The sequence below is a fragment of the Sus scrofa genome, chromosome 10 (assembly GCF_054392235.1).
Source record: "Sus scrofa isolate SSC_HxYL_T2T_F1_AM1 chromosome 10, Sscrofa_HxYL_maternal_Yorkshire_Landrace_v2.0, whole genome shotgun sequence".
In the NCBI taxonomy this organism is placed as follows: Eukaryota; Metazoa; Chordata; class Mammalia; order Artiodactyla; family Suidae; genus Sus; species Sus scrofa.
Genome location: NC_139392.1, coordinates 63,331,837 through 63,344,457, shown reverse-complemented (window position 1 = coordinate 63,344,457; position 12,621 = coordinate 63,331,837).

Here is a 12,621-nt window from a genome sequence, read left to right as displayed (position 1 = left end):
CCCTTTTGCGGGGGTGGGGTGGGGGTGGGGGGTCAGGGAGTTCTTTCCTGGCTCAGGTTTGTGCTGCCAGTAATAAAACTGAGTTTGGTGCTAGCAAGATGGGATTTGATTCAATGGCCAGGGAATGGAGAGGAGTTCATGCTTTAAAGGCACCTTCTCCCTAAGGGAGAAAGTGGGGGACTTTTAAAGGGTAAGAGACATCGTTAGAACCTGGGGACAAGGGCGGAGAGATAAGGATCATCAGGAGCTTGAGCAGTCAGTCAGGCTCCCTTGCCTTGGGCACACATCCCTTTTTGGTATGGTAATGAAGCAAAGGTAACTGGAGAGCACCTCCAGGTTTCCTCTGCGCAGGCGGGTTCCCGTGGTCCAGTCAGGGCTGGTTCTGGGATGGCTGACTGCGTAGATCCCTCCAAGGACAGCTTCGAAACATCTCTGCCAAACACCAGGTACTTTTGAAACACAGAGATAAAACAGGGCATGAGAGCAGTGACCTTTAGCCTACTTTGCCCGCTATCTTGGATCTGGCTGGTTCAGTCTGGTTTTTGTGGTGGGGCTTGTGGCATTCTGTTGACAAAACATAGCAAGCCTGTATGGTGGAAAATAGGCGCAGGGGTCTGGGGTGCAAGGTGTGGGTGACATTTCTGCTACTCTTTCTAGAGTTCTGTGTGTGTTTTCTTTGTTATTTCTTTTGCTTTTCTCTATCTTTAATTTGAAATTTGGATTTTCCTGGGACCTGATTTCTATTCTGAGTTTCACTGATACTCACTCTTTCCTTGAAAATGTTTTCTTATGTTTGTTACTGAACCAAACTTGTGTCTTCTCGCCCAATAGGCAGCACAGTCAATGTACTGACACCAGGTTGTGGTGAAAGAAAATATGGTTTTGTTTTGTTTTTTATAAGATGCCCAACTTAAGGCTGAGAAAAGAGAATGGGTAGCTCATGCTCAAAGACCCAAACTCCTTGATGGCTTTCAGAAAAGAGATTTTAAAAGCAGCATGAGAGGTGTGGGTTGTAGAGCACCTGATTAACTTGTAAATGTTCTTCTGATTGGTTGGTGGTGAGGTTAATGTGGTATTCTGGGAATTAACATCCTCAACCTCCTGATTCCAATCAATTTAGGGTCTCTGTGCTTGCAGTCAGGTGCAGTTTAATTCCTTCACCTGGCAGGGGTTTTAATAGCTGCAAAACAATTTAAGGATATCGTTCAGGAGATTATCTGTAGCCCTTGAGGAGAGACTAAAGGTCCTTGACTTTGTTTTATGGCTAAACTATTATTATTTTTTCTTGACTGACAGTTTTTCTTTGTATCTGCACTTTCTTGCTTTTTGATTCAGTTTCCCCTTTGAAAGTCTAGGAAGGCCTAGGAAACTAAATCTTATCTATAAGCAAGAGTCAGGGAACAGAGGAGGACCTGTCCTTGCTTGGCTTCATGTTTTCAAAGTAAAGTAATCAGTCCTGTATGCAGAGTTAATCTTCTTGTTATTTGTCTATATCACATTATCTTTCAGTGAAAATGTTGGATTCAAGAAATACAGAAGTTGACAGTTTCCCGAAGTTCAGATTTTCATGATAAATGTAGCCCTCCAAGAACCTGCGTCAGTTTGCTAGCTACGTTCCATGGAGTCTCTGGGGGCTCCAAGTTCCCACATAATTGACATGGAGGTGGAGGGCTCCACTGGGTTAAGCAGGCAATGTTTTATTTCCCCCATCCCAAACACATTCCTTACACCAGCTTCAGCTAGAAAAATTCTGATTTATATGAGACCTCTGTTGGGAACTGTTACAATTTCCCTCCCTCCCTTTCTTCCTCTCTCTCTCTCTCTCACTCTCTCTCTCTCTCTCCCGTCCTTCCTTTCTTTCTTGCTTTCTTTGTCTTTTGTCTTTTGTCTTTTCAGGACTGCTTACACAGCATATGGAGGTTCCCAGGCTAGGGGTCAAATCTGAGCTGTAGCTGCCAGCCTACACCACAGTCACAGCAACTCAGGATCTGAGCCACATCTGCGACTTACACCACAGCTCATGGCAACACCGGATCCTTAACCCACTGAGCAAGGCCAGGGATCAAACCCTCATCCTTATGGTTGCTAGCTGGGTTTGTTAACTGCTGAATCACGATGGGAACTCCTACAATTTCATTTTAATAAAAGTTTTACCACTAAAAATGTGTGAAAATAACTGGACAATCAGTGTAAGTAATTTTAAGACACAACAGCATGCTTTCAGTTATCCCCCAGAAGATTATTTTTAAAATCTACTGGAGAAAATTAAATTTACGAGGCTTGAATTCTAAAATTAATAAAGTGAATTTAGTAAGGTCATTTTCTATAGTTAATTTTATTTATATGCTAATAACAAATGATTTAAGATAAAATAAATATTTATAAAAGCATTATGAAATCTAAAATATTTGGGAAGATATTTTTAAAAAGACATGAAAGACATCAGTACTGGAATGATAAATAATTGCTAACAGATTTTTAAAAGCCTACATTTAGAGCTGTATCATGTTCACAGGGTGAAAAACTCATTATCATTAAGCAGTATGCTCTCACCAAATTTATTTCAACAATGTCATGATGAAAATCCTCCCTTCTATGGATTTTCTTATGCTGCTGGATTTCACTCTGATAATTGCTTTGTGCTTTGTTCTTTCTTCAAAGCCTTCAAGCTATGTCTATGTATATGTACATCTTTAGCTGAGCCAAAGTACAGCCATCCCTCAGTATCCACCTAGAATTGATTCCAGGATCTGCCATGGGTACCAAAATCCAAGGATGAGCAAGTTCCTTACATAAAATAGCTCCTCCAAGTCTGTGTGTTCTGCAGCATCCACAGATTCAGTCAAACATGGTTGGAAACTGTATTCTGAGGGACGATTATACCTAATCTGTAGTTTCTCCATCTCGGTCCTACTGACATTAGGGGCTAGATAATTCTTTGATATTGGAGGCTGTTCTGTGTGTTGCCTGATTAGCAGCATCCTTATCTTCCACCAATATGGTAACATCCTCCCAGTTGGGACAAACTGCATTAAGTCATTGCCAATTGTCCCTTGGGAGGCAAAATTGCCCCAGTTTAGAATCAATATTGTAGTACATCATTTCCCAGAGAAAAAGTCCCACCCTTGGAATAATTCTTTTCTTCCTCCCATTTCATTTATTACTTTCAGATATCATCTATTATCCTGATACTTGCCAATGGTGTTATTACAGATTGAAATGTTCACAGGTATGTTACTTTAAATCATTTGTTTTCCATCACTTAGAGAATTACTTCCAAATTTCTTTTTCTTTGTCTTTTTTAGAGCTGCATCCACAGCACATGGAGGTTCCCAGGCTAGGGGCTGAATCAGAGCTGTAGCTGCCGGTCTACACCACAGCCACAGCAATGTGGGATCCGAGCTACATTGCTCATGGCAACGCCAGATCCTTCACCCGCTAAGCAAGACCAGGGATCAAACCTGTGGCTAGTTCGATTCCTTTCCTCTGAGCCACGATGGGAACTCTATTTCCACATTTCTTAATGTGGCCTTTAAGGCCTCATCTCCTTCTCCATTCTCTTCTCTCACTGTACCTTGCTTCAAATGAGTATTCTTGCAGCACAGTTTTTTGTTTTTTTTTTTTTTATCATTCTTGGCCCACACACAGCAGTTTTTGTTTTTCATCATGTCTCTGCTACCTTTCTTCCTTTGACCTGTGAATGAGATATTTCTTATGTATCACTTCACATCCTCTAGGCTCCACTTCTGACTTTAGACACTACGTGTGAATAGTTTTCTGATGGCTTCAAGGAGTTTCACACAGGTGTGGGCATGTATATGTATATTTTCTATTCTGGCATGGGTTTCTCTGTGACTGTGGTGTGAGCTACTTGTGGAAATTTGCCTGATAGATACACATGAATATGGGGAACGTTGATGCCTGTGGGCCATTCTTGACTAAGAGGGGACATGAATAAATATTTCCCCTTTCATCCTCTGAGTGGATAGCTTTGAGACGACTGTCTATGTTTCCTAAGAATGTTCTATATAACCAAGCACTAGTCTTGGCGACTGTCTCAAAAACACACAGATATATTGGTTTTCTTTCTTTCTCTCTTCTGCTCCCACCATCCCTTACTCATGGTGCTTGGAATCAACAAATGGCCAGTACAAAGCCTGCCTCTCAAGATCTGCTTTCGTGGTTCTGAATCTAAGACAACCTGCCTAAATTTTGCTCATCTTTTATGACATATCTTAGGCACAGTTACTTCCAAAACTCTGTCCTTGCCTCTCCCCACCTCTCTCCATTTTTACTGGTGTTTCTCCTTAGTACCAGCTATTTCAACATAATCCTTGCTAATTCTCTTCAAAGCTCTTGAGAACTGTGCTTATGTCAAAATCATCCCCTTTCCTACAGAACCTAGACACCAGCTTGAATAATGGTAAAGCTAAGTTGTCATAGTGGTATTTCAGTATCAATCTTGAATAAAGTTATGGAGTTAATTGAAAAGTACGCTTTATTTGGGGGTGATCAGAAGTGTATAGAGGAACTCTGTAATAAAAAAATGCTTATTTGATTTCAAAACACTTTCTCAGGAGGGGAAAATCAAACAACCTCTTCATTTCCTATTTCTCTTCTCAATCATTTTTGGTGAGTCTGAGGCTAAGAACTAATTCATGGCAGGATATAAGTTTAAAGAAAACATGTTTCCTCTGAGGCTAGAGATAGCACTGAAAATATATTTAATTATGTGTTGAAATTGTTAGAAATTTAATTACAATATCATATTAAATAGCCTTATTCTCTGTGAATCAGTAAGCAAGCTCAACAATTATATGGAGAGCTACTATAATCAAGTCTTCAAGAATTGCTTGGTTTTCTTTTTTTTAAATTTAATTTTACTGGAGCATAGTTGACTTACAATGATGTATTACTTTCAGGGGTATAGCGAAGTGAATCAGTCATACTTATAAATATATCCATTCTTTTTTCCCATATAGGATATTACCAACTATCGAGGAGATTTTCCTGTGCTGTACAGTAGTTTCTCATTAATCATCTATTTCATAGAGTAGTGTGTATATGTTATTCCCACCCTCCCAGTTCTTCCCTCCCCCCCAACATTTTCACCTATGGAAATCATAAGATTGGTTTTGAAATTTGTGATTTGTTTCTGTTTTATAATAAGTTCTTTTATATCATTTCTTATTAGATACCACCTATAAGTGATATCGTATGATATTTGGCTATCTCTGATGTACTTCACTCAGTATGATTATCTCTAGATCCATCTTTGTTGCTGCAAATGTATTGTTTCATTCTTTCTTGGCTGAATAATATTCCATTGTACACATGTGCCACATCTTCTTTATCTATTCCTCTGCTGATGAACATTTAGTTTACTTCCATGCCTTGACTATTGTGAATAGTGCTGTCATGAACATAGGGGTGCATGTATCTTTTCAAATTGTAGTTTCCTCTGGATAGATGCCCAAGAGTAGGCTTGCTCGATCATATGGTAGTTCTATATTTAGTTTTTTGTTTTTTTTTTTTTTTTTTTTTTTTTTTTGTTGTTGTTATTGTTGCTATTTCTTGGGCCGCTCCCGCGGCATATGGAGGTTCCCAGGCTAGGGGTTGAATCGGAGCTGTAGCCACCGGCCTACGCCAGAGCCACAGCAACGCGGGATCCGAGCCGCGCCTGCAACCTACACCTCAGCTCATGGCAACGCTGGATCGTTAACCCACTGAGCAAGGGCAGGGATCGAACCCGCAACCTCATGGTTCCTAGTCGGATTCGCCAACCACTGCGCCACGACGGGAACTCCTCTATATTTAGTTTTTAAGGAACTTTTATACCATCCTCCATAATGGTTGCACCAACTTACATTCCTACAATTGCATGTAATACCTTTTTCCATCCCCTCACTTTCAGTCTATGTGTGTCCTTAGATCTGAAGTGGGTCTCTTTTAAACATATATATACGGGGTATGCTTTTGCCTCCATTCAACCAGCCTGTATCTTTTGGTTGGAACATTTAATCCATTTATATTCAATGTGATTATGTAGATGTATGTACTTAGTGACATTGTCTTCATTGTTTTGGATTCGTTGTTTCAGGTCTTTTTTCCTCCCTTCCTCTTTTGTTCTTTTCTGTTGTGATTTTCTGACCATCTTTTGTGATGTACTTGGTTTGCATTTTCTTTTTTTCTGTGTCTATTATAGTTTTTTCATTTGCAGTTCCTGTTAGATTTGGATATAGCAGTCTATACAGGTATGGAATTGATTTGGATTGCTGGTCTCTTAATTTCAAATGTATTTTCAATATTCTGCCTTTGTCCTCTCCTCTTCTCATACTTGCTAGTTTTGATATCATATTTTTCAATGGATGATTTCCTACATTTATTTTATGCTTGTATTTACCAGTGAGCTTTCTCCTTTGTAGTTTTATTGTCTCTAGTCGTGGCCTTTTCTTTTCTGCCTAGAGAAGTTCCTTTAGTAATTGTTGTAAAGCTGGTTTGGTAGTGTTGAATTCTCTTAGCTTTTGATTGTCTGAAAGGCTTTTGATTTCTCTGTCTAATCTGAATGAGAACCTTGCTTGGTAGAGTATTCTTGGTTCTATGTTCCTCTGCTTCATCACCTTAAATATATCTTGCTACTCCCTTCTGGCTTGCAGAGTTTCTACTGAAAAATCAGATGATATCATTATTTGAGTTCCCTTGTATGTTTTTACAGATTCTCCCACAAAACATTACTTTCTCTGTTTGTGGTCTCCTTTACACAGGCTGCAGGATTGTAGTTCCTTTAGCTTCTGGTGTCTGCCCTTGGTGAGGGAATCTGATCTAGGGGCTTGTATAGGCCTCCTGGTAGGAGAGGTTGGTGCCTGTCCATTGGTTGGTGGAGCTGAGTCTTGTCTCTCTGATCATCAGGGCTATATCAAGGAATGTGTGAGGTGGCTGTGAGTTCAGGACATCTTTAGGACATCTATCTGGGTGTAATATTTTTTGGTGCAAGGGATGTTTTCATTATGGATGCCTGCCATCTCTTTCCTCAAGTGTATGCTGCCTGTTATCCCCTCCATAGGAGGAATGACTGATGTGGCATTGAGAGCCTATATTGGATATTGAGTAGGGACTTGTCTTTGCTCTGTGGTTGTCTCTGCCTTGTCAGGGACAGGGTCTTCTCCTTAGTTGTTGGGGTAGAAGCCACCAGATCTGTTTTTGAGCTGTTTTTCTGATCTGAGGTGTGATATAGGCAGGACTGGAGTATTACCATTAGGAGAGAAGGCCCTAAGTATTCCTACACTAGAGTTGTTCACCTGTGAGTGTGCTCCATTGTGTCACTTTTCACCTGTTACATGGGTTAACACAAAACACTATTGTGGGTACTGCCATGCCAGCAGTTTGCCCTGGTGTCTCTCAGGTGTTGTTTTCACCCGGCCATAAGCACGGATCTGAGTAGGTCAGGTCACAAGATTTTGGTAGCTGTGCCCCTGTGCCCACTGTGGGAGCTATGGAGACAGCTTAAACTCTGACCTGGTCCACTCTGCTCGTGTACATGCCCACAGAGCCCACAGATGTTACAGCTAGAACAGTCTCGGCTACAGGAGCACTTGCTGCCTATTGGGGTGTTTCAAGGGTCCTGGCATTACAAAGCCAGCAGTGAAGGTGTAAATCTACAGTTCCCACAGTTGGAAGGAAAGACTTCAACTCTTCTTCCTTAGTTTCAGGCCTCAGCAGCTCAGCTGTCATTACAGACCCCACCTCTGAGTGTGGGCAACCCCTCAGGGTCTGTTCGCTAGCAGGAGCACAGGAGCCTATCCAGAAGGGAGGTGGATAGGGCAGTGATTAGGCACACAGGATTCACTCTGTACTCTCGGTACAGTGGTGACAGTGTCCAATGCCCACTTACAGGTTTCATGGGGTATCTGGAGTTCTCTGTACTCCCTAGATAGTGGGGCCAGGGTCTGGTGCCCCCTCTCAGGTTTCATGGGGTATCTGCACCTCACTGCACTTCTGGGACAGCTGGAACTGATTCGAGTGCCTGCTGCCCAATTTCAGGGGATATCTGCTTCTCACTGTACTTCTGGGGCAGCTGGAGAAGAAACTTGCACTCTATGGGAGTTTTCATGGGGTATCTGTACTTCACTGCACTCCTGGAGCAGCTATAGCAGGTTTTGATGCCTGTCACAGGTTTCATGAGGTGTCTGTAACTCCCTGCACTCCTGGGACAGCTCAGCTGGAGTGGACTCAGGCACCTGCTGGCAGTTTTCACACAGATGGCTGGAATTAGCACCCAGGATTACACAGTAGGGCCTGGCACCTACTGGCAGTTTTGGCTGGTGTACCTGGAATTCAGGCTATCCATGGATCTCAGAGGCAGGGCTCATTACATGCTTGCTGCAGGTCTCTTAGCTGGTCTCACAGTAGTGCCAGGGGCTCACACCAGCCCCCTACTCTAACAGGCAGTTTGTTGTTGCCTGAGAGGGAGATGCTCCAGTGGCAGCCTTGCCCCTCTCTGTGAATGCCCTCCAACACTGGTGCCTTGCCTCTCTGACATGACCTGGTTTCCTCTGAGTATACACCCTCCAGGCAGTCTCTGTATGGCCAACCCCAGGCATCTTCCTGCATCTACATCTGAATTATATTTATTTATTTATTTATTTTTATAATTTATTTTTTTCCCCATGTACAGCAAGGGGATCAAGTTATCCTTACATGTATACATTTTTTCCCCACCCTTTGTTCTGTTGCAACATGAGTATCTAGACATAGTTCTCAATGCTGCTCAGCAGGATCTCCTTGTAAATCTATTCTAAGCTGTGTCTGATAAGCCCAAGCTCCCGATCCCTCCCACTCCCTCCCTAGAAAAAGCATTTGACAAAGTCCAACATCCATTCATGATCAAGAGACTTGCCAAAGTGGGTATAGAGGGAACATTCCTGAACATAATCAAAGCCATTTATGATAAACCCACAGCAAATATAATGCTCAATGGAGAAAAACTGAAAGCCTTCTCACTCAAATCTGGAACATGACAGGGATGCCCACTCTCACCACTGCTCTTCAACATAGTTTTGGAAGTCCTAGCCACAGCAATTAGACAAACAAAAGAAATAAAAGTATCCATATAGGAAGAGAAGTATCACTGTATACAGATGACATGATACTATACCTAGAAAACCCTAAGGACTCAACCCCAAAACTCCTTGAACTGATTAATAAATTCAGCAAAGTAGCAGGATATAAGATTAACATTCAGAAGTCAGTTGCATTTCTGTATACCAGCAATGAAACATTAGAAAAGGAATACAAAAATACGATACCTTTTAAAATTGCACCTCACAAAATCAAATACCTCGTAATACACCTGACCAAGGAGGTAAAGGACTTATATGCCGAGAACTATAAAACTTTAATCAAATAAATCAGAGAAGATGTAAAGAAATGGAAAGATATTCCATGTTCATGGATCAGAAAAAACAATATTGTAAAAATGGCCATACTACCCAAAGCAATCTATAGATTCAATGCAACCCCTACCAAATTACCCATGACATTTTTCACAGAACTACAACAAACAATCCAAACATTTAGATGGAACCACAAAAGACCCAGAATCGCCAAAGCAATCCTGAGAAACAAAAACCAAGCCGGAGGCATAACATTCCCAGACTTCAAGAAATATTACAAAGCCACAGTCATCAAAACAGTGTGGTACTGGTGTCAAAACAGACAGACAGACCAATGGAACAGAATAGAGAACCCAGAAATAAACCCTGACACCTATGGTCAATTAATCTTTGGCAAGGGAGGCAAGAACATAAAATGGGAAAAAGAAAGTCTATTCAGCAAGCATTGCTGGGAAACCTGGACAGCTGGATACAAAGCAATGAAACTAGAACACACCCTCACACCATGCACAAAAATAAACTCAAAATGGCTGAAAGACTTAAATATATGACAGGACACCATCAAACTCCTAGAAGAAAACATAGGCAAAACACTCTCTGACATCAACATCATGAATATTTTCTCAGGTCAGTCTTACATCTGAATTCTGAGTTTCAGCCCCTGGTCCCCACTTGCTTTGGAAGATAAGCCTGGGGAGCATGTGACTCTCTGGGGAGCTTATTCTCCTTTTTACCACTTGCAAACCACTTGCTGCTCTTTCCTCCTAGCCCCGAATTCCCCCTTTGTTCAGGCTGATGTCAGTGAGAGGGCTTCCCAGGGTGTGGGAACTTTTTCTCCTTCACAGCTTCCTCCATGAGGTGCAGGTCCCATCTTGGTTTCCTCTCTCTCTCCTGTTTTTTCTTTCTTTTCCCCCTTATCCTACTCAGCCTGTGGGGGTTTTTCCTTTTCAGAACTCTGATGTCTTCTGTTGGCATTCAGTAGACATTCCACATGGATTGTTCCACTTGTAGATGTATTGTTAACGTTTTTGTGTGTTGGTGGGGTGAGCTCTGCATCCTATTCCTCCACTATTTTCTCTCAATCCCTAGAACTGCTTGGTTTTCAGGATGAAAATGCTAAAGATACAGATCAGTAAGTAATAGGACTTAAGAAGATTGAAGGCTTGAGGAGAAAGGAGAAATTGAGTTGGATCCTCCATGAGGAATGATATGGAATCCATTAGATCTGAATGGAATTATTATAGGATAGTGAAAAGCACGTACAAGATAATGGATTATATAGGACAGGGAATAATCTTTTTTAATAGGTGGACATCCACAGTCCCCTCAACACCCATCCAGGGTCCTAAGGCTAAAAAAAAAAAAGTTTCTTTGGGAGTTCCCATTGGGGCTTAGTGGTAACAAAGCTGGCTAGTGTCAATGAGGATGTGGGTTTGATCCCTGGCCATGCTCAGTGGGTTAAGGATCCAGCCTTGCCATGAGCTGTGGTGTAGATCACAGCCATGGCTCGGATCCAGCATTGCTGTGGCTGTGGCATAGGCCGGCAGCCGTAGGTCTGATTCAGCCCCTAGCCTGGAAACTTCCATATGCTGCAGGTGCAGCCCTAAAAAGAAAAAATCAATTTTTTTTTGCTTCTTTAATCAGCTACCTACTGTCACTTTTGTTACATAGAATGAATACAGGTTATTTGCTAAGAGAGGAGGATGTTAATGCAACAAAATGGAATGTGTTAATGATTGTAACAAATAGCTGGTGAGAGAGGAAAAGAGAACCTGGGCTGAGATTGTCTCATATTTGAGAGAATAGCTGCCAATCATGTGGAATGTCTAGAATATAGAATAGATCATTGGGAAGAAAGAGGGGTTTTTTTGTTTGTTTTCTTTTTCTTTTTTTTAAATAAAAACAAACACAACTCTGCAGTTGAAACTTTGTAAACTCAAAGCAAATGGAGAGAAAATGGAAGAGGAAATTTGTAGTAGAGATAAAGAGAAAGATGTAGAAGTGTGGGAGTCCCAGGTGCTCTTTAGGATGCCAAAAATGCCCTAGAGTCTGTAGGTAAGCAGCTTATACTGTCACTGCTAAGGCTTTGTAAAGGGAGATCTATGAGTAAAGCAACTTTTAAGTATACAATGCAATAGCATTTGCTATGGGCACTATTCTAAGAATAGATCTCCAAAACTTATCTCTCTTGCATTAATGAAACATTTATACCCTTTGATCATCATCTTCCCTTTCCCCCTTTCCCAAACTCTTGGGAACCACAATTTCTTTTATTTTTTCCTCATAATTAATGTGCATATATTTATTGTAAATTCTGTCAGATTTCCAGTGCGATTAATTTTTTAATTAAAAAAAACATAGTTGATTTACAATATTCTATCAACTTTTGCTATACAGCAAAGTGACACTGTTATACATATATATATATACACATTGTTTTTTTCACATTATCCTCTATCATGTTCCATCACAAGTGATTGGATGTAGTTCCCAGTGCTATACAGCAGAGTCCCATTGCTTATCCACTCCAAATGCAATAGTTTGTATCTACTAACCCCAAACTCCCAGTCTATCCCCCTCCCTCCCCCTTGGCAACCACAAGTCTGTTCTCCATGTCCATAAGTTTGTTTCTTTTCTGTAGATAGGTTCATTTGTGCCATATATTAGTTTCCAGAATTGTGATATCATATGGTATTTGTCTTTCTATTTCTGACTTACTTCAATTAGTATGAGAGTTGCTACTTCCATCCATGTTGCTGCAAATGGTATTACTTTGTTCTTTTTTTATGGCTGAGTAGTACTCCATTGTGTATATATACCACATCCTCTTAATCTATTCATCTGTCATTGGACAATCAGGTTGTTTCCATGTCTTGGCTATTGTGAATATTGCTGCAGTGAACATAAGGGTGCGTGTATCTTTCTGAATGAAAGTTTTGTCCAGATCAATGCCTAGGAGTGGGATTGCTGGATCATCTAGTACTTCTATATTAGTTTTCTGATGTATATCCATACTGTTTTCATAGTGGTTGTACCAACCTACAATCCCACCAACAGTGTAAGAGGGGAACCACTGTTTTACTCTCTGTTTCTATGAATTTGGTGATTTTTGAGTCCAGATATAAGTGAGGTCACATGGTATTTGTCTTTCTGCATCTGGCTTATTTTGCTTAGGGTAATGTTCTCTAGGTCTATCCGCATCATCTACATTGTTGCAAATGGCAGGATT